The sequence below is a fragment of the Eschrichtius robustus genome, chromosome 20, assembly GCF_028021215.1.
Source record: "Eschrichtius robustus isolate mEscRob2 chromosome 20, mEscRob2.pri, whole genome shotgun sequence".
Taxonomy (NCBI): Eukaryota; Metazoa; Chordata; class Mammalia; order Artiodactyla; family Eschrichtiidae; genus Eschrichtius; species Eschrichtius robustus.
This window is the reverse complement of record NC_090843.1, coordinates 29,125,010-29,143,462: the sequence shown is the minus strand read 5'-3', so window position 1 is coordinate 29,143,462 and position 18,453 is coordinate 29,125,010.

The window sequence follows — 18,453 nt, the reverse complement described above, 5'->3', positions numbered from 1 at the left end:
TGTCATCTTGCCAGGCCACAGGATTCCAGCATCAAACTTCAGTCCTGTTGCCAGGCCACAGGTTTCCACCATCAAACCTCAGTCATGTTCCAAATCCTGAGGGTTCCACAATCAAACCTCTGTCATGTTGCCAGGACACAGGGTTCAACTATCAAACCTCAGTCATGTTCCCAGGAAACAGGTTTCCAGAGTCAAACCAATGTCATGTTCCCAGGCCATGGGGTTCCAGTATCAGGCCTCAGTCATGTTCCCAGTGCACAGGGTTCCACCATCAAACCTCAGTCATGTTGCCAGTCCACAGGTTTCTGCGATCAAACAACATTCAAGTTCCCAGGCCACAGGGTTCCATGATCAAGACTCAGTCATGTTGCCAGGCCACAGGGTACCACCATCAAACTTCAGTCATATTCCCAGGCCACAGGATCCCACAATCTAACATCAGTCATGTTCCCAGACCAATGGTTTCCAAAATCAAACCTCAATCATATTCCCAGGACACAGGGTTCCAGAATCAAACCAGTGTCAAATTCTCAGGCCATGGGTTTCCTGTACCAGGACACAGTCATGTTTCCAGGGCACAGGGTTCCACAATCAAACCACAGTCATGTTTCCACTCCACAGGTTTCTGCCACCAAACCTCAGTCAAGTTCCCAGGCCACAGGGTTCCAGAATCAAGCCTCAGTCATTTTGCCAGGCCAGAGTGTTCCACCATCAAACCTCACTCATGATCCCAGGCCACATATTTCCACACTGAAACCTCAGTCATTTTCCCAGGCCACAGGTATCCAGAATCAAACCTCAGTCATATTCCCAGGACCCATGGTTCCAGAATCAAACCTCACTCATGTTCCCCCGCCACAGGGTTCCACATTCAAACCTTAGTCATGTTCCCAGGACACAGGTTTCCAGAATCAAACCGATTTCATGTTCCCAGGCCACAGGGTTCCAGAACCAAGCCTCAGTCAGGTTGCCAGGGCACAGTATTCCACAATCTAAACAGATTTCATATTCCCAGGTCACAGGTTTCCAGAATCACGCCTCAGTCATGTTCCCAGGCCACAGGAAACCAGAATCAAACCTCAGTCATGTTGCCAGTACATAGGGTACCACCATCAAACCTCAGTCATATTCGCAGACCACAGGTTTCCAGAATCAAACTAATTTCATGTTCCCAGGCAACAGGGTACCAGAATCCAAACCGATGTCATGTTCGCAGGCCACAGAATTCCACAATCTAATATCAGTCATGTTCCCAGGCCAATGGTTTCCAGAATCAAACCTCAGTCATATTCCCAGGCCCCATGGTTCCAGAATCAAACCTCAGTCATGTTGCCAGGCCACAGGGTTCAACTATCAAACCTCAGTCACGTTCCCAGGAAACAGGGTTCCAGAATCAAACCAATGTCATGTTCCCAGGCCACGGGGTTCCAGTATCAGGCCTCAGTCATGTTCCCAGTGCACAGGGTTCCACCATGAAACCGCAGTCATGTTGCCAGTCCACAGGTTTCTGCGATCAAATCAGAGTCAAGTTCCAGGCAACAGGGTTCCAGAATCAAGCCTCAGTCATGTTGCCAGGCCACAGGGTACCACCATCAAACCTCAGTCATGTTCCCAGGCCACAGGTTTCCTCCATCAAACCTCAGTCATGTTCCCAGGCCACAGGGTTCCTCCATCAAACCTCAATCTTGTTCACAGGAAACAGGGTTCCAGAATCAACCAATGTCAAGTTCCCAGGCCATGGGTTTCCAGTACCAGGCCTCAGTCATGTTTCCAGGGCACAGGGTTCCACAATCAAACCTCCATCATGTTGCCAGTCCACAGGTTTCTGCCACCAAACCTCAGTCATATTCCCAGGCCCCATGGTTCCAGAATCAAACCTCAGTCATGTTCCCAGGACACAGGGTTCCAGAATAAAACCTCAGTCATGTTCCCTGGGAACAGGTTTCAAAAAAATACCCCCAGTCATGTTCCCAGGACACAGGGTACCTGAATCAAGTCTCACTCATATTCCCAGGCCACAGGCATCCAGAATTAAACCTCAGACACAGTCCCAGGCCACAGGTTTCCAAAATCAAACCTCAGTACTCTTGCCAGGCCCGGTTCCACCATCAAGCCTCAGTCATGTTCCCAGGCCAGAGTGTTCCACAATCAAACCTAAGTCATCTTTCCAGGCCACAGGATTCCACCATCAAACCTCAGTCCTGTTGCCAGGCCACAGGGTTCCACCATCAAGCCTCAGTCATGTTCCCAAGCCTGAGGGTTCCACAATCAAACCTCTGTCATGTTGCCAGGCCACAGGGTTCAACCATCAAACCTCAGTCATGTTCCCAGGAAACAGGGTTCCAGAACCAAACCAATGTCATGTTCCCAGGCCACAGGGTTCCAGTATCAGGCCTCAGTCATATTCCCAGTGCACAGGGTTCCACCATCAAACCGCAGGCATGTTACCAGTCCACAGGTTTCTGCGATCAAATCAGAGTCAAGTTCCCAGGCCACAGGGATCCAGAATCAAGCCTCCGTCATGTTGCCAGGCCACAGGGTACCACCATCAAACCTCAGTCATGTTCCCAGGTCACAGTGTTCCTCCATCAAACCTAAGTCATGTTCCCAGGCCACAGGTTCCACAGTCTAACATCAGTCATGTTCCCAGACCAATGGTTTCCAGAATCAAACCTCAATCATGTTCCCAGGACACAGGGTTCCAGAATCAACCAATGTCAAGTTCCCAGGCCATGGGTTTCCAGTACCAGGCCACAGTCATGTTTCCAGGGCACAGGGTTCCACAATCAAACCTCATTCATGTTGCCAGTCCACAGGTTTCTGCCATCAAACCTCAGTCAAGTTCCCAGGCCTCAGTGTTCCAGAATCAAGCCTCAGTCATTTTGCCAGGCCAGAGTGTTCCACCATCAAACCTCACTCATGATCCCAGGCCACATATTTCCACAACGAAACCTCAGTCATTTTCCCAGGCCACAGGTATCCAGAATCAAACCTCAGTCATATTCCCAGGACCCATGGTTCCAGAATCAAACCTCACTCATGTTCCCCCGCCCCAGGGTTCCACATTCAAACCTCAGTCATGTTCCCAGGACACAGGTTTCCAGAATCAAAACGATTTCATGTTCCCAGGCAACAGGGTATCAGAATCAAAAACGATGTCATGTTCCTAGGACACTGGGTCCCACCATCAAACCTCAGTCCTGTTGCCAGGCCACAGCGTTCTGCCATCAATCCTCAGTCATGTTCCCAAGCCTGAGGGTTCCACAGTCAAACCTCTGTCAAGTTGCCAGGCCACAGGGTTCAACCATCAAAACTTAGTCATGTTCCTAGTGCACAGTGTTCCACCATCAAACCTCAGTCCTGTTGACAGTCCACACGTTTCTGCGATGAAATCAGAGTCAAGTTCCCATGCCACAGGGTTCTTCCATGAAACCTCAGTCATGTTCCCAAATCACAGTGTTCCTCCATCAAACCTCAGTCATGTTCCCAGGCCAAAGGTTCCACAATCTAAAATCAGTCATATTCCCAGACCAGTGGTTTCCAGAATCAAACCTCAATCATGTTCCCAGGTCACAGGGTTCCAGAATCAAACCAATGTCAACTTCCCAGACGATGGGTTTCCAGTACCAGGCCACAGTCATGTTTCCAGGGCACAGGGTTCCACAATCAAACCTCAGTCATGTTGCCAGTCCACAGGTTTCTGCCATCAAACCTCAGTCAAGTTCCCAGGCCACAGGGTTCCAGAATGAAGCCTCAGTCATTTTGCCAGGCCAGAGTGTTCCACCATCAAACCTCACTCATGATCCCAGGCCACATATTTTCACAACAAAAACCTCAGTCATTTTCCCTGGTCACAGATTTCCACAATCAAACCTCAGTCATATTCCCAGGACAAATGGTTCCAGAATCAAACCTCAGTCATGTTCGCAGGCCACAGGGTTCCACTATCAAACCTCAGTCATGTTCCCAGGACAAATGTGTGCAGAATCAAACCTCAGTCATGTTCCCAGGGAAAAGGATTTCAGAAACAAACCTCAGTCATGTTGCCAGGCCAAAGGATTCCACCATCAAACCTCAGACATGTTCCCAGGCCACAGGGTTCCAGAATCAAACCTCACTCCTGTTCCCAGGACACAGGGTTCCAGAATCCACTGATGTCATGTTTCCAGGCCCCAGGGTTCCAGAATCAATCCTCAGTTATGTTCCCAGCCCACAGGGTTCCAGAAGAAAGCCTCAGTCAGGTTGCCAGGGCACAGTATTCCACAATCTTAACAGATTTCATGTTCCCAGGTCACAGGTTTCCAGAATCACGCCTCAGTCATGTTCCCAGGCCACAGGAAAACAGAATCAAACCTCAGTCATGTTGCCAGGCCACAGGGTTCAACCATCAAACCTCAGTCACGTTCCCAGGAAACAGGGTTCCAGAATCAAACCAATGTCATGTTCCCAGGCCACGGGGTTCCAGTATCAGGCCTCAGTCATGTTCCCAGTGCACAGGGTTCCACCATGAAACCGCAGTCATGTTGCCAGTCCACAGGTTTCTGCGATCAAATCAGAGTCAAGTTCCAGGCAACAGGGTTCCAGAATCAAGCCTCAGTCATGTTGCCAGGCCACAAGGTACCACCATCAAACCTCAGTCATGTTCCCCAGCCACAGGTTTCCTCCATCAAACCTCAGTCATGTTCCCAGGCCACAGGGTTCCTCCATCAAACCTCAATCATGTTCCCAGGACACAGGGTCCCAGAATCAACCAATGTCAAGTTCCCAGGCCATGGGTTTCCAGTACCAGGCCTCAGTCATGTTTCCAGGGCACAGGGTTCCACAATCAAACCTCCGTCATGTTGCCAGCCCACAGGTTTCTGCCATCAAACCTCAGTCAAGTTCCCAGGCCACAGATTTCCACAATCAAACCTCAGTCATATTCCCAGGACACATGGTTCCAGAATCAAACCTCAGTCATGTTCCCAGACCTCAGGGTTCCACTATCAAACCCCAGTCATGTTCCCAGGACAAAGGTGTCCAGAATCAAACCTCAGTCATGTTCCCAGGGAAAAGGATTCCAGAAACAAACCTCAGTCATGTTGCCAGGCCACAGGATTCCACCATCAAACCTCAGACATGTTCCCAGGCCACAGGGTTCCAGAATCAAACCGTTCTCATGTTCCCAGGCCCCAGGGTTCCAGAATCAACCCTCAGTTATGTTCCCAGGCTACAGGTTTCCAGAATAAAACCTCAGTCATGCTCTCAGTCCACAGGATTCCAGAACCAAGCCTCAGTCAGGTTCCCAGGGCACATTATTGGACAATCTAAGCAGATGTCATGTTGCCAGGACACAGATTTCCAGAATCAGGCCTCAGTCATGTTCCCAGGCCACAGGGATCCAGAATGAAACCTCAGTCATGTTGCCAGGCCATAGGGTACCACCATCAAACCTCAGTCATATTCCCAGACCTCAGGTTTCCAGAATCACTCCGATTTCATGTTCCCAGGCAACAGGGTACCAGAATCCAAACCGATGTCATGTTCCCAGGCCACAGGATTCCACAATCTAACATAAGTCATGTTCCCAGGCCAATGGTTTCCAGAATCAAACCTCAGTCATATTCCCAGGCCACATGGTTCCAGAATCAAACCTCAGACATGTTCTCAGGACACAGGGTTCCAGAATAAAACCTCAGTCATGTTCCCTGGACACAGCATTCAAACATAAAACCCTAGTCATGTTCCCAGGCCACAGGGTTCCAGAATCAAGCCTCAATCATATTCCCAGGAAACAGGGTTCCACAATTATCCTCAGTCATATTCCCAGGCCAGAGGGTTCCACAATCAAACCTCAGTCATGTTGCCAGGCCATGATTCCACCATCAAGCCTCAGTCATGTTCCCAGGCCAGAGTGTTCCCCAATCAAACCTAAGTCATCTTGCCAGGCCACAGGATTCCAGCATCAAACTTCAGTCCTGTTGCCAGGCCACAGGTTTCCACCATCAAACCTCAGTCATGTTCCAAATCCTGAGGGTTCCACAATCAAACCTCTGTCATGTTGCCAGGACACAGGGTTCAACTATCAAACCTCAGACATGTTCCCAGGAAACAGGTTTCCAGAGTCAAACCAATGTCATGTTCCCAGGCCATGGGCTTCCAGTATCAGGCCTCAGTCATGTTCCCAGTGCACAGGGTTCCACCATCAAACCTCAGTCATGTTGCCAGTCCACAGGTTTCTGCGATCAAACCACATTCAAGTTCCCAGGCCACAGGTTTCCATGATCAAGCCTCAGTCATGTTACCAGGCCACAGTGTACCACCATCAAACCTCAGTCATGTTCCCAGGCCACAGGGTACCACCATCAAACCTCAGTCATGTTCCCAGGCCACAGGATTCCACAATCTAACATCAGTCATGTTCCCAGACCAATCGTTTCCAAAATCAAACCTCAATCATATTTCCAAGACACAGGGTTCCAGAATGAAACCAGTGTCAAGTTCTCAGGCCGTGGGTTTCCAGTACCAGGCCACAGTCATATTTCCAGGGCACAGGGTTCCACAATCAAATCTCAGTCATGTTCACAGGACACAGGTGTCCAGAATCAAACCTCAGTCATGTTCCCAGGGAACAGGGTTCCAGAACCAAACCTCAGTCATGTTCCCAGGCCACAGGGTTTCAGAATCAAACCACAGTCATGTGCCCAGGCCAGAGGGTTCCACAATCAAACCTCAGTCATGTTCCCATGCCACAGCGTTCCAGAATCCAACCGATATCATGTTCCCAGGCCACAGGATTCCAGAATCAATCCTCAGTTATGTTCCCAGTCTACAGGGTTCCAGAATAAAACCTCAGTCATGTTCCCAGGCCACAGGGTTCCAGAACCAAGCCTCAGTCAGGTTGCCAGGGCACAGTATTCCACAATCTAAACAGATTTCATGTTCTCAGGTCACAGGTTTCCAGAATCACGCCTCAGTCATGTTCCCAGGCCACAGGAAACCAGAATCAAACCTCAGTCATGTTGCCAGGCCATAGGGTACCACCATCAAACCTCAGTCATATTCCCAGACCACAGGTTTCCAGAATCAAACTAATTTCATTTTCCCAGGCAACAGGGTACCAGAATCCAAACCGATGTCATGTTCGCAGGCCACAGGATTCCACAATCTAACATCAGTCATGTTCCCAGGCCAATGGTTTCCAGAATCAAACCTCAGTCATATTCCCATGCCCCATGGTTCCAGAATCAAACCTCAGTCATGTTCCCAGGACACAGGGTTCCAGAATAAAACCTCAGTCATGTTCCCTGGAAACAGGTTTCAAAAAAAACCCCCCAGTCATGTTCCCAGGACTCAGGGTAACTGAATCAAGTCTCACTCATATTCCCAGGCCACAGGCTTCCAGAATTAAACCTCAGACATAGTCCCAGGCCAGAGGTTTCCAATATCAACCCTCAGTACTGTTGCCAGGCCCGGTTCCACCATCAAGCCTCAGTCATGTTCCCAGGCCAGAGTGTTCCACAATCAAACCTAAGTCATCTTTCCAGGCCACAGGATTCCACCATCAAACCTCAGTCCTGTTGCCAGGCCACAGGGTTCCACCATCAAGCCTCAGTCATGTTCCCAAGCCTGAGGGTTCCACAATCAAACCTCTGTCATGTTGCCAGGCCACAGGGTTCAACCATCAAACCTCAGTCATGTTCCCAGGAAACAGGGTTCCAGAACCAAACCAATGTCATGTTCCCAGGCCACAGGGTTCCAGTATCAGGCCTCAGTCATATTCCCAGTGCACAGGGTTCCACCATCAAACCGCAGGCATGTTACCAGTCCACAGGTTTCTGCGATCAAATCAGAGTCAAGTTCCCAGGCCACAGGGATCCAGAATCAAGCCTCCGTCATGTTGCCAGGCCACAGGGTACCACCATCAAACCTCAGTCATGTTCCCAGGTCACAGTGTTCCTCCATCAAACCTAAGTCATGTTCCCAGGCCACAGGTTCCACAGTCTAACATCAGTCATGTTCCCAGACCAATGGTTTCCAGAATCAAACCTCAATCATGTTCCCAGGACACAGGGTTCCAGAATCAACCAATGTCAAGTTCCCAGGCCATGGGTTTCCAGTACCAGGCCACAGTCATGTTTCCAGGGCACAGGGTTCCACAATCAAACCTCATTCATGTTGCCAGTCCACAGGTTTCTGCCATCAAACCTCAGTCAAGTTCCCAGGCCTCAGTGTTCCAGAATCAAGCCTCAGTCATTTTGCCAGGCCAGAGTGTTCCACCATCAAACCTCACTCATGATCCCAGGCCACATATTTCCACAACGAAACCTCAGTCATTTTCCCAGGCCACAGGTATCCAGAATCAAACCTCAGTCATATTCCCAGGACCCATGGTTCCAGAATCAAACCTCACTCATGTTCCCCCGCCCCAGGGTTCCACATTCAAACCTCAGTCATGTTCCCAGGACACAGGTTTCCAGAATCAAAACGATTTCATGTTCCCAGGCAACAGGGTATCAGAATCAAAAACGATGTCATGTTCCTAGGACACTGGGTCCCACCATCAAACCTCAGTCCTGTTGCCAGGCCACAGCGTTCTGCCATCAATCCTCAGTCATGTTCCCAAGCCTGAGGGTTCCACAGTCAAACCTCTGTCAAGTTGCCAGGCCACAGGGTTCAACCATCAAAACTTAGTCATGTTCCTAGTGCACAGTGTTCCACCATCAAACCTCAGTCCTGTTGACAGTCCACACGTTTCTGCGATGAAATCAGAGTCAAGTTCCCATGCCACAGGGTTCTTCCATGAAACCTCAGTCATGTTCCCAAATCACAGTGTTCCTCCATCAAACCTCAGTCATGTTCCCAGGCCAAAGGTTCCACAATCTAAAATCAGTCATATTCCCAGACCAGTGGTTTCCAGAATCAAACCTCAATCATGTTCCCAGGTCACAGGGTTCCAGAATCAAACCAATGTCAACTTCCCAGACGATGGGTTTCCAGTACCAGGCCACAGTCATGTTTCCAGGGCACAGGGTTCCACAATCAAACCTCAGTCATGTTGCCAGTCCACAGGTTTCTGCCATCAAACCTCAGTCAAGTTCCCAGGCCACAGGGTTCCAGAATGAAGCCTCAGTCATTTTGCCAGGCCAGAGTGTTCCACCATCAAACCTCACTCATGATCCCAGGCCACATATTTTCACAACAAAAACCTCAGTCATTTTCCCTGGTCACAGATTTCCACAATCAAACCTCAGTCATATTCCCAGGACAAATGGTTCCAGAATCAAACCTCAGTCATGTTCGCAGGCCACAGGGTTCCACTATCAAACCTCAGTCATGTTCCCAGGACAAATGTGTGCAGAATCAAACCTCAGTCATGTTCCCAGGGAAAAGGATTTCAGAAACAAACCTCAGTCATGTTGCCAGGCCAAAGGATTCCACCATCAAACCTCAGACATGTTCCCAGGCCACAGGGTTCCAGAATCAAACCTCACTCCTGTTCCCAGGACACAGGGTTCCAGAATCCACTGATGTCATGTTTCCAGGCCCCAGGGTTCCAGAATCAATCCTCAGTTATGTTCCCAGCCCACAGGGTTCCAGAAGAAAGCCTCAGTCAGGTTGCCAGGGCACAGTATTCCACAATCTTAACAGATTTCATGTTCCCAGGTCACAGGTTTCCAGAATCACGCCTCAGTCATGTTCCCAGGCCACAGGAAAACAGAATCAAACCTCAGTCATGTTGCCAGGCCACAGGGTTCAACCATCAAACCTCAGTCACGTTCCCAGGAAACAGGGTTCCAGAATCAAACCAATGTCATGTTCCCAGGCCACGGGGTTCCAGTATCAGGCCTCAGTCATGTTCCCAGTGCACAGGGTTCCACCATGAAACCGCAGTCATGTTGCCAGTCCACAGGTTTCTGCGATCAAATCAGAGTCAAGTTCCAGGCAACAGGGTTCCAGAATCAAGCCTCAGTCATGTTGCCAGGCCACAAGGTACCACCATCAAACCTCAGTCATGTTCCCCAGCCACAGGTTTCCTCCATCAAACCTCAGTCATGTTCCCAGGCCACAGGGTTCCTCCATCAAACCTCAATCATGTTCCCAGGACACAGGGTCCCAGAATCAACCAATGTCAAGTTCCCAGGCCATGGGTTTCCAGTACCAGGCCTCAGTCATGTTTCCAGGGCACAGGGTTCCACAATCAAACCTCCGTCATGTTGCCAGCCCACAGGTTTCTGCCATCAAACCTCAGTCAAGTTCCCAGGCCACAGATTTCCACAATCAAACCTCAGTCATATTCCCAGGACACATGGTTCCAGAATCAAACCTCAGTCATGTTCCCAGACCTCAGGGTTCCACTATCAAACCCCAGTCATGTTCCCAGGACAAAGGTGTCCAGAATCAAACCTCAGTCATGTTCCCAGGGAAAAGGATTCCAGAAACAAACCTCAGTCATGTTGCCAGGCCACAGGATTCCACCATCAAACCTCAGACATGTTCCCAGGCCACAGGGTTCCAGAATCAAACCGTTCTCATGTTCCCAGGCCCCAGGGTTCCAGAATCAACCCTCAGTTATGTTCCCAGGCTACAGGTTTCCAGAATAAAACCTCAGTCATGCTCTCAGTCCACAGGATTCCAGAACCAAGCCTCAGTCAGGTTCCCAGGGCACATTATTGGACAATCTAAGCAGATGTCATGTTGCCAGGACACAGATTTCCAGAATCAGGCCTCAGTCATGTTCCCAGGCCACAGGGATCCAGAATGAAACCTCAGTCATGTTGCCAGGCCATAGGGTACCACCATCAAACCTCAGTCATATTCCCAGACCTCAGGTTTCCAGAATCACTCCGATTTCATGTTCCCAGGCAACAGGGTACCAGAATCCAAACCGATGTCATGTTCCCAGGCCACAGGATTCCACAATCTAACATAAGTCATGTTCCCAGGCCAATGGTTTCCAGAATCAAACCTCAGTCATATTCCCAGGCCACATGGTTCCAGAATCAAACCTCAGACATGTTCTCAGGACACAGGGTTCCAGAATAAAACCTCAGTCATGTTCCCTGGACACAGCATTCAAACATAAAACCCTAGTCATGTTCCCAGGCCACAGGGTTCCAGAATCAAGCCTCAATCATATTCCCAGGAAACAGGGTTCCACAATTATCCTCAGTCATATTCCCAGGCCAGAGGGTTCCACAATCAAACCTCAGTCATGTTGCCAGGCCATGATTCCACCATCAAGCCTCAGTCATGTTCCCAGGCCAGAGTGTTCCCCAATCAAACCTAAGTCATCTTGCCAGGCCACAGGATTCCAGCATCAAACTTCAGTCCTGTTGCCAGGCCACAGGTTTCCACCATCAAACCTCAGTCATGTTCCAAATCCTGAGGGTTCCACAATCAAACCTCTGTCATGTTGCCAGGACACAGGGTTCAACTATCAAACCTCAGTCATGTTCCCAGGAAACAGGTTTCCAGAGTCAAACCAATGTCATGTTCCCAGGCCATGGGCTTCCAGTATCAGGCCTCAGTCATGTTCCCAGTGCACAGGGTTCCACCATCAAACCTCAGTCATGTTGCCAGTCCACAGGTTTCTGCGATCAAACCACATTCAAGTTCCCAGGCCACAGGTTTCCATGATCAAGCCTCAGTCATGTTACCAGGCCACAGTGTACCACCATCAAACCTCAGTCATGTTCCCAGGCCACAGGGTACCACCATCAAACCTCAGTCATGTTCCCAGGCCACAGGATTCCACAATCTAACATCAGTCATGTTCCCAGACCAATCGTTTCCAAAATCAAACCTCAATCATATTTCCAAGACACAGGGTTCCAGAATGAAACCAGTGTCAAGTTCTCAGGCCGTGGGTTTCCAGTACCAGGCCACAGTCATATTTCCAGGGCACAGGGTTCCACAATCAAATCTCAGTCATGTTCACAGGACACAGGTGTCCAGAATCAAACCTCAGTCATGTTCCCAGGGAACAGGGTTCCAGAACCAAACCTCAGTCATGTTCCCAGGCCACAGGGTTTCAGAATCAAACCACAGTCATGTGCCCAGGCCAGAGGGTTCCACAATCAAACCTCAGTCATGTTCCCATGCCACAGCGTTCCAGAATCCAACCGATATCATGTTCCCAGGCCACAGGATTCCAGAATCAATCCTCAGTTATGTTCCCAGTCTACAGGGTTCCAGAATAAAACCTCAGTCATGTTCCCAGGCCACAGGGTTCCAGAACCAAGCCTCAGTCAGGTTGCCAGGGCACAGTATTCCACAATCTAAACAGATTTCATGTTCTCAGGTCACAGGTTTCCAGAATCACGCCTCAGTCATGTTCCCAGGCCACAGGAAACCAGAATCAAACCTCAGTCATGTTGCCAGGCCATAGGGTACCACCATCAAACCTCAGTCATATTCCCAGACCACAGGTTTCCAGAATCAAACTAATTTCATTTTCCCAGGCAACAGGGTACCAGAATCCAAAACGATGTCATGTTCGCAGGCCACAGGATTCCACAATCTAACATCAGTCATGTTCCCAGGCCAATGGTTTCCAGAATCAAACCTCAGTCATATTCCCATGCCCCATGGTTCCAGAATCAAACCTCAGTCATGTTCCCAGGACACAGGGTTCCAGAATAAAACCTCAGTCATGTTCCCTGGAAACAGGTTTCAAAAAAAACCCCCCAGTCATGTTCCCAGGACTCAGGGTAACTGAATCAAGTCTCACTCATATTCCCAGGCCACAGGCTTCCAGAATTAAACCTCAGACATAGTCCCAGGCCAGAGGTTTCCAATATCAACCCTCAGTACTGTTGCCAGGCCCGGTTCCACCATCAAGCCTCAGTCATGTTCCCAGGCCAGAGTGTTCCACAATCAAACCTAAGTCATCTTTCCAGGCCACAGGATTCCACCATCAAACCTCAGTCCTGTTGCCAGGCCACAGGGTTCCACCATCAAGCCTCAGTCATGTTCCCAAGCCTGAGGGTTCCACAATCAAACCTCTGTCATGTTGCCAGGCCACAGGGTTCAACCATCAAACCTCAGTCACGTTCCCAGGAAACAGGGTTCCAGAATCAAACCAATGTCATGTTCCCAGGCCACGGGGTTCCAGTATCAGGCCTCAGTCATGTTCCCAGTGCAAAGGGTTCCACCATCAAACTGCAGTCATGTTGCCAGTCCACAGGTTTCTGCGATCAAATCACAGACAAGTTCCCAGGCCACAGGGTTCCAGAATCAAGCCTCCGTCATGTTGCCAGGCCACAGGGTACCACCATCAAACCCCAGTCATGATCCCAGGTCACAGTGTTCCTCCATCAAACCTCAGTCATGTTCCCAAGCCACAGGTTCCACAATCTAACATCAGTCATGTTCCCAGAACAATTGTTTCCAGAATCAAACCTCAAACATGTTCCCAGGACACAAGGTTCCAGAATCAAACCAATGTCAAGTTCCCAGGCCATGGGTTTCCAGTATCAGGCCACAGTCATGTTTCCAGGGCACAGGGTTCCACAATCAAACCTCAGTCATGTTGCCAGTCCACAGGTTTCTGCCACCAAACCTCAGTCAAGTTCCCAGGCCACAGTGTTCCAGAATCAAGCCTCAGTCATTTTGCCAGGCCAGAGTGTTCCACCATCAAACGTCACTCATGATCCCAGGCCACATATTTCCACAACGAAACCTCAGTCAGTTTCCCAGGCCACAGGTATCCAGAATCAAACCTCAGTCATATTCCCAGGACCCATGGTTCAAGAATCAAACCTCACTCATGTTCCCCCGCCACAGCGTTCCACATTCAAACCTCAGTCATGTTCCCAGGACACAGGTTTCCAGAATGAAACTGATTTCATGTTCCCAGGCAACAGAGTACCAGAATCCAAACCGATGTCATATTCCCAGGCCACAGGATTCCACAATCTAACATCAGTCATGTTCCCAGACCAATGGTTTCCAGAATCAAACTGATTTCATGTTCCCAGGCAACAGAGTACCAGAATCCAAACCGATGTCATGTTCCCAGGCCACAGGATTCCACTATCTAACATCAGTCATGTTCCCAGACCAATGGTTTCCAGAATCAAACCTCAATGATGTTCCCAGGACACAAGGTTCCAGAATCAAACCAATGTCAAGTTCCCAGGCCATGGGTTTCCAGTACCAGGCCACAGTCATGTTCCCAGGACACAGGGTTCCAGTATCAAACCAATGTCAAGTTCCCAGGCCATGGGTTTGCAATACCAGGCCACAGTCATGTTTCCAGGGCACAGGGTTTCATAATCAAACCACAGTCATGTTGCCAGTCCACAGGTTTCTGCCATCAAACCTCAGTCAAGTTCCCAGGCCACAGATTTCCACATCAAACGTCAGTCATATTCCCAGGACACATGGTTCCAGAATCAAACCTCAGTCATATTCGCAGGCCACAGGGTTCCACTATCAAACCTCCGTCATGTTCCCAGGGAAAAGGATTCCAGAAACAATCCTCAGTCATGTTGCCAGGCCACAGGGTACCACCATCAAACCTCAGTCATGTTCCCAGGCCACAGGTTTCCTCCATCAAACCTCAGTCATTTTCCCAGGCCACAGGGTTCCTCCATCAAACCTCAATCATGTTCACAGGACACAGGGTTCCAGAATCAACCAATGTCAAGTTCCCAGGCCATGGGTTTCCAGTACCAGGACTCAGTCATGTTTCCAGGGCACAGGGTTCCACAATCAAACCTCCGTCATGTGGCCAGTCCACAGGTTTCTGCCATTAAACCTCAGTCAAGTTCCCAGGCCACAGATTTCCACAATCAAACCTCAGTCATATTCCCAGGACACATGGTTCCAGAATCAAAACTCAGTCATGTTCGCAGGCCACAGGGTTCCACTATCAAACCTCAGTCATGTTCCCAGGACAAAGGTGTCCAGAATCAAACCTCAGTCATGTTCCCAGGGAAAAGGATTCCAGAAACAAACCTCAGTCATGTTGCCAGGCCACAGGATTCCACCATCAAACCTCAGACATGTTCCCAGGCCACAGGGTTCCAGAATCAAACCGTTCTCATGTTCCCAGGCCACAGGGTTCCAGAATCCACTAATGTCATGTTTCCAGGCCCCAGGGTTCCAGAATCAACCCTCAGTTATGTTCCCAGGCTACAGATTTCCAGAATAAAACCTCAGTCATGTTCTCAGCCCACAGGATTCCAGAACCAAGCCTCAGTCAGGTTCCTAGGGCACATTATTGGACAATCTAAGCAGATGTCAAGTTGCCAGGCCACAGGTTTCCATAATCACGCCTCAGTCATGTTCCCAGGCCACAGGGATCCGGAATGAAACCTCAGTCATGTTTCCAGGCCATAGGGTACCACCATCAAACCTCAGTCATATTCGCAGACCACAGGTTTCCAGAATCACCCCGATTTCATGTTCCCAGGCAACAGGGTACCAGAATCCAAACCTCAGTCATGTTGCCAGGCCACAGGATTCCACAATCTAACATCAGTCATGTTCCCAGGCCAATGGTTTCCAGAATCATACCTCAGTCATATTCCCAGGCCACATGGTTCCAGAATCAAACCTCAGACATGTTCTCAGGACACAGGGTTCCAGAATCAACCAATGTCAAGTTCCCAGGCCATGGGTTTCCAGTACCAGGCCTCAATCATGTTTCCAGGGCACAGGGTTCCACAATCAAACCTCCGTCATGTTGCCAGTCCACAGGTTTCTGCCATCAAACCTCAGTCAAGTTCCCAGGCCACAGATTTCCACAATCAAACCTCAGTCATATTCCCAGGACACATGGTTCCAGAATCAAACCTCAGACATGTTCTCAGGACACAGGGTTCCAGAATAAAACCTCAGTCATGTTCCCTGGACACAGCATTCAAAAATAAAACCCTAGTCATGTTCCCAGGCCACAGGGTTCCAGAATCAAGCCTCACTCATATTCCCAGGAAACAGGGTTCCACAATTAAACCTCAGTCATATTCCCAGGCCAGAGGGTTCCACAATCAAACCTCAGTCATGTTGCCAGGCCATGATTCCACCATCAAGCCTCAGTCATGTTCCCAGGCCAGAGTGTTCCACAATCAAACCTAAGTCATCCTGCCAGGCCACAGGATTCCAGCATCAAACTTCAGTCCTTTTGCCAGGCCACAGGTTTCCACCATCAAACCTCAGTCATGTTCCAAATCCTGAGGGTTCCACAATCAAACCTCTGTCATGTTGCCAGGACACAGGGTTCAACTATCAAACCTCAGACATGTTCCCAGGAAACAGGTTTCCAGAGTCAAACCAATGTCATGTTCCCAGGCCATGGGCTTCCAGTATCAGGCCTCAGTCATGTTCCCAGTGCACAGGGTTCCACCATCAAACCTCAGTCATGTTGCCAGTCCACAGGTTTCTGCGATCAAACCACATTCAAGTTCCCAGGCCTCAGGGTTCCATGATCAAGCCTCAGTCATGTTGCCAGGCCACAGGGTACCACCATCAAACCTCAGTCATGTTCCCAGGCCACAGGATTCCACAATCTAACATCAGTCATGTTCCCAGACCAATGGTTTCCAAAATCAAACCTCAATCATATTCCCAGGACACAGGGTTCCAGAATCAAACCAGTGTCAAGTTCTCAGGCCATGGGTTTCCAGTACCAGGCCACAGTCATGTTTCCAGGGCACAGGGTTCCACCATCAAACCTCAGTCATGTTTCCACTCCACAGGTTTCTGCCCCCAAACCTCAGTCAAGTCCCAGGCCACAGGGTTCCAGAATCAAGCCTCAGTCATTTTGCCAGGCCAGAGTGTTCCACCATCAAATCTCACTCATGATCCCAGGCCACATATTTCCACACTGAAACCTCAGTCATTTTCCCAGGCCACAGGTATCCAGAATCAAACCTCAGTCATATTCCCAGGAACCATGGTTCCAGAATCAAACCTCACTCATGATCCCAGGCCACAGGGTTCCACATTCAAACCTCAGTCATGTTCCCAGGACACAGGTTTCCAGAATCAAACCGATTTCATGTTCCCAGGAAACAGTTTTTAGAATCCAAAACGATGTCATGTTCCCAGGCCACAGGTTCCCACCATCAAATCTCAGTCATGTTCCCAGGACACAGGTTTCCAGAATCAAACCGATTTCATGTTCCCAGGCAACAGGGTATCAGAATCGAAAACGATGTCATGTTCCCAGGCCACAGGGTCCCACCATCAAACCTCAGTCCTGTTGCCAGGCCACAGGGTTCCACCATCAATCCTCAGTCATGTTCCCAAGCCTGAGGGTTCCACAATCAAACCTCTGTCATTTTGCCAGGCCACAGGGTTCAACCATCAAACCTCAGTCCAGTGGCCAGGCCACAGGTTTCTGCGATAAAATCAGAGTCAAGTTCCCAGGCCACAGGGTTCCAGAATCAAGCCTCAGTCATGTTGCCAGGGTACCACCATCAAACCTCAGTCATGTTCCCCGGCCACAGGTTTCCTCCATCAAACCTCAGTCATGTTCCCAGGCCACAGGGTTCCTCCACCAAACCTCAGTCATATTCCTAGGTCACATGGTTCCAGAATCAAACCTCAGACATGTTCTCAGGACACAGGGTACCAGAATAAAACCTCAGTCATGTTCCCTGGACACAGCATTCAAAAATAAAACCCTAGTCATATTCCCATGCCACAGGGTTCCAGAATCAAGCCTCACTCATATTCCCAGGAAACAGGGTTCCACAATTAAACCTCAGTCATATTCCCAGGCCAGAGGGTTCCACAATCAAACCTCAGTCATGTTGCCAGGCCATGATTCCACCATCAAGCCTCAGTCATGTTCCCAGGCCAGAGTGTTCCACAATCAAACCTGTGTCATCTTGCCAGGCCACAGGATTCCGGCATCAAACTTCAGTCCTGTTGCCAGGCCACAGGTTTCCACCATCAAACCTCAGTCATGTTCCAAATCCTGAGGGTTCCACAATCAAACCTCTGTCATGTTGCCAGGACACAGGGTTCAACTATCAAACCTCAGTCATGTTCCCAGGCCATGGCCTTCCAGTATCAGGCCTCAGTCATGTTCCCAGTGCACAGGGTTCCACCATCAAACCTCAGTCATGTTGCCAGTCCACAGGTTTCTGCGATCAAACCACATTCAAGTTCCCAGGCCACAGGGTTCCATGATCAAGCCACAGTCATGTTGCCAGGCCACAGGGTACCACCATCAAACCTCAGTCATGTTCCCAGGCCACAGGATTCCACAATCTAACATCAGTCATGTTCCCAGACCAATGGTTTCCAAAATCAAACCTCAATCATATTCCCAGGACACAGGGTTCCAGAATCAAACCAGTGTCAAGTTCTCAGGCCGTGGGTTTCCAGTACCAGGCCACAGTCATGTTTCCAGGGCACAGGGTTCCACAATCAAACCTCAGTCATGTTTCCACTCCACAGGTTTCTGCCACCAAACCTCAGTCAAGTTCCCAGGCCACAGGGTTCCAGAATCAAGCC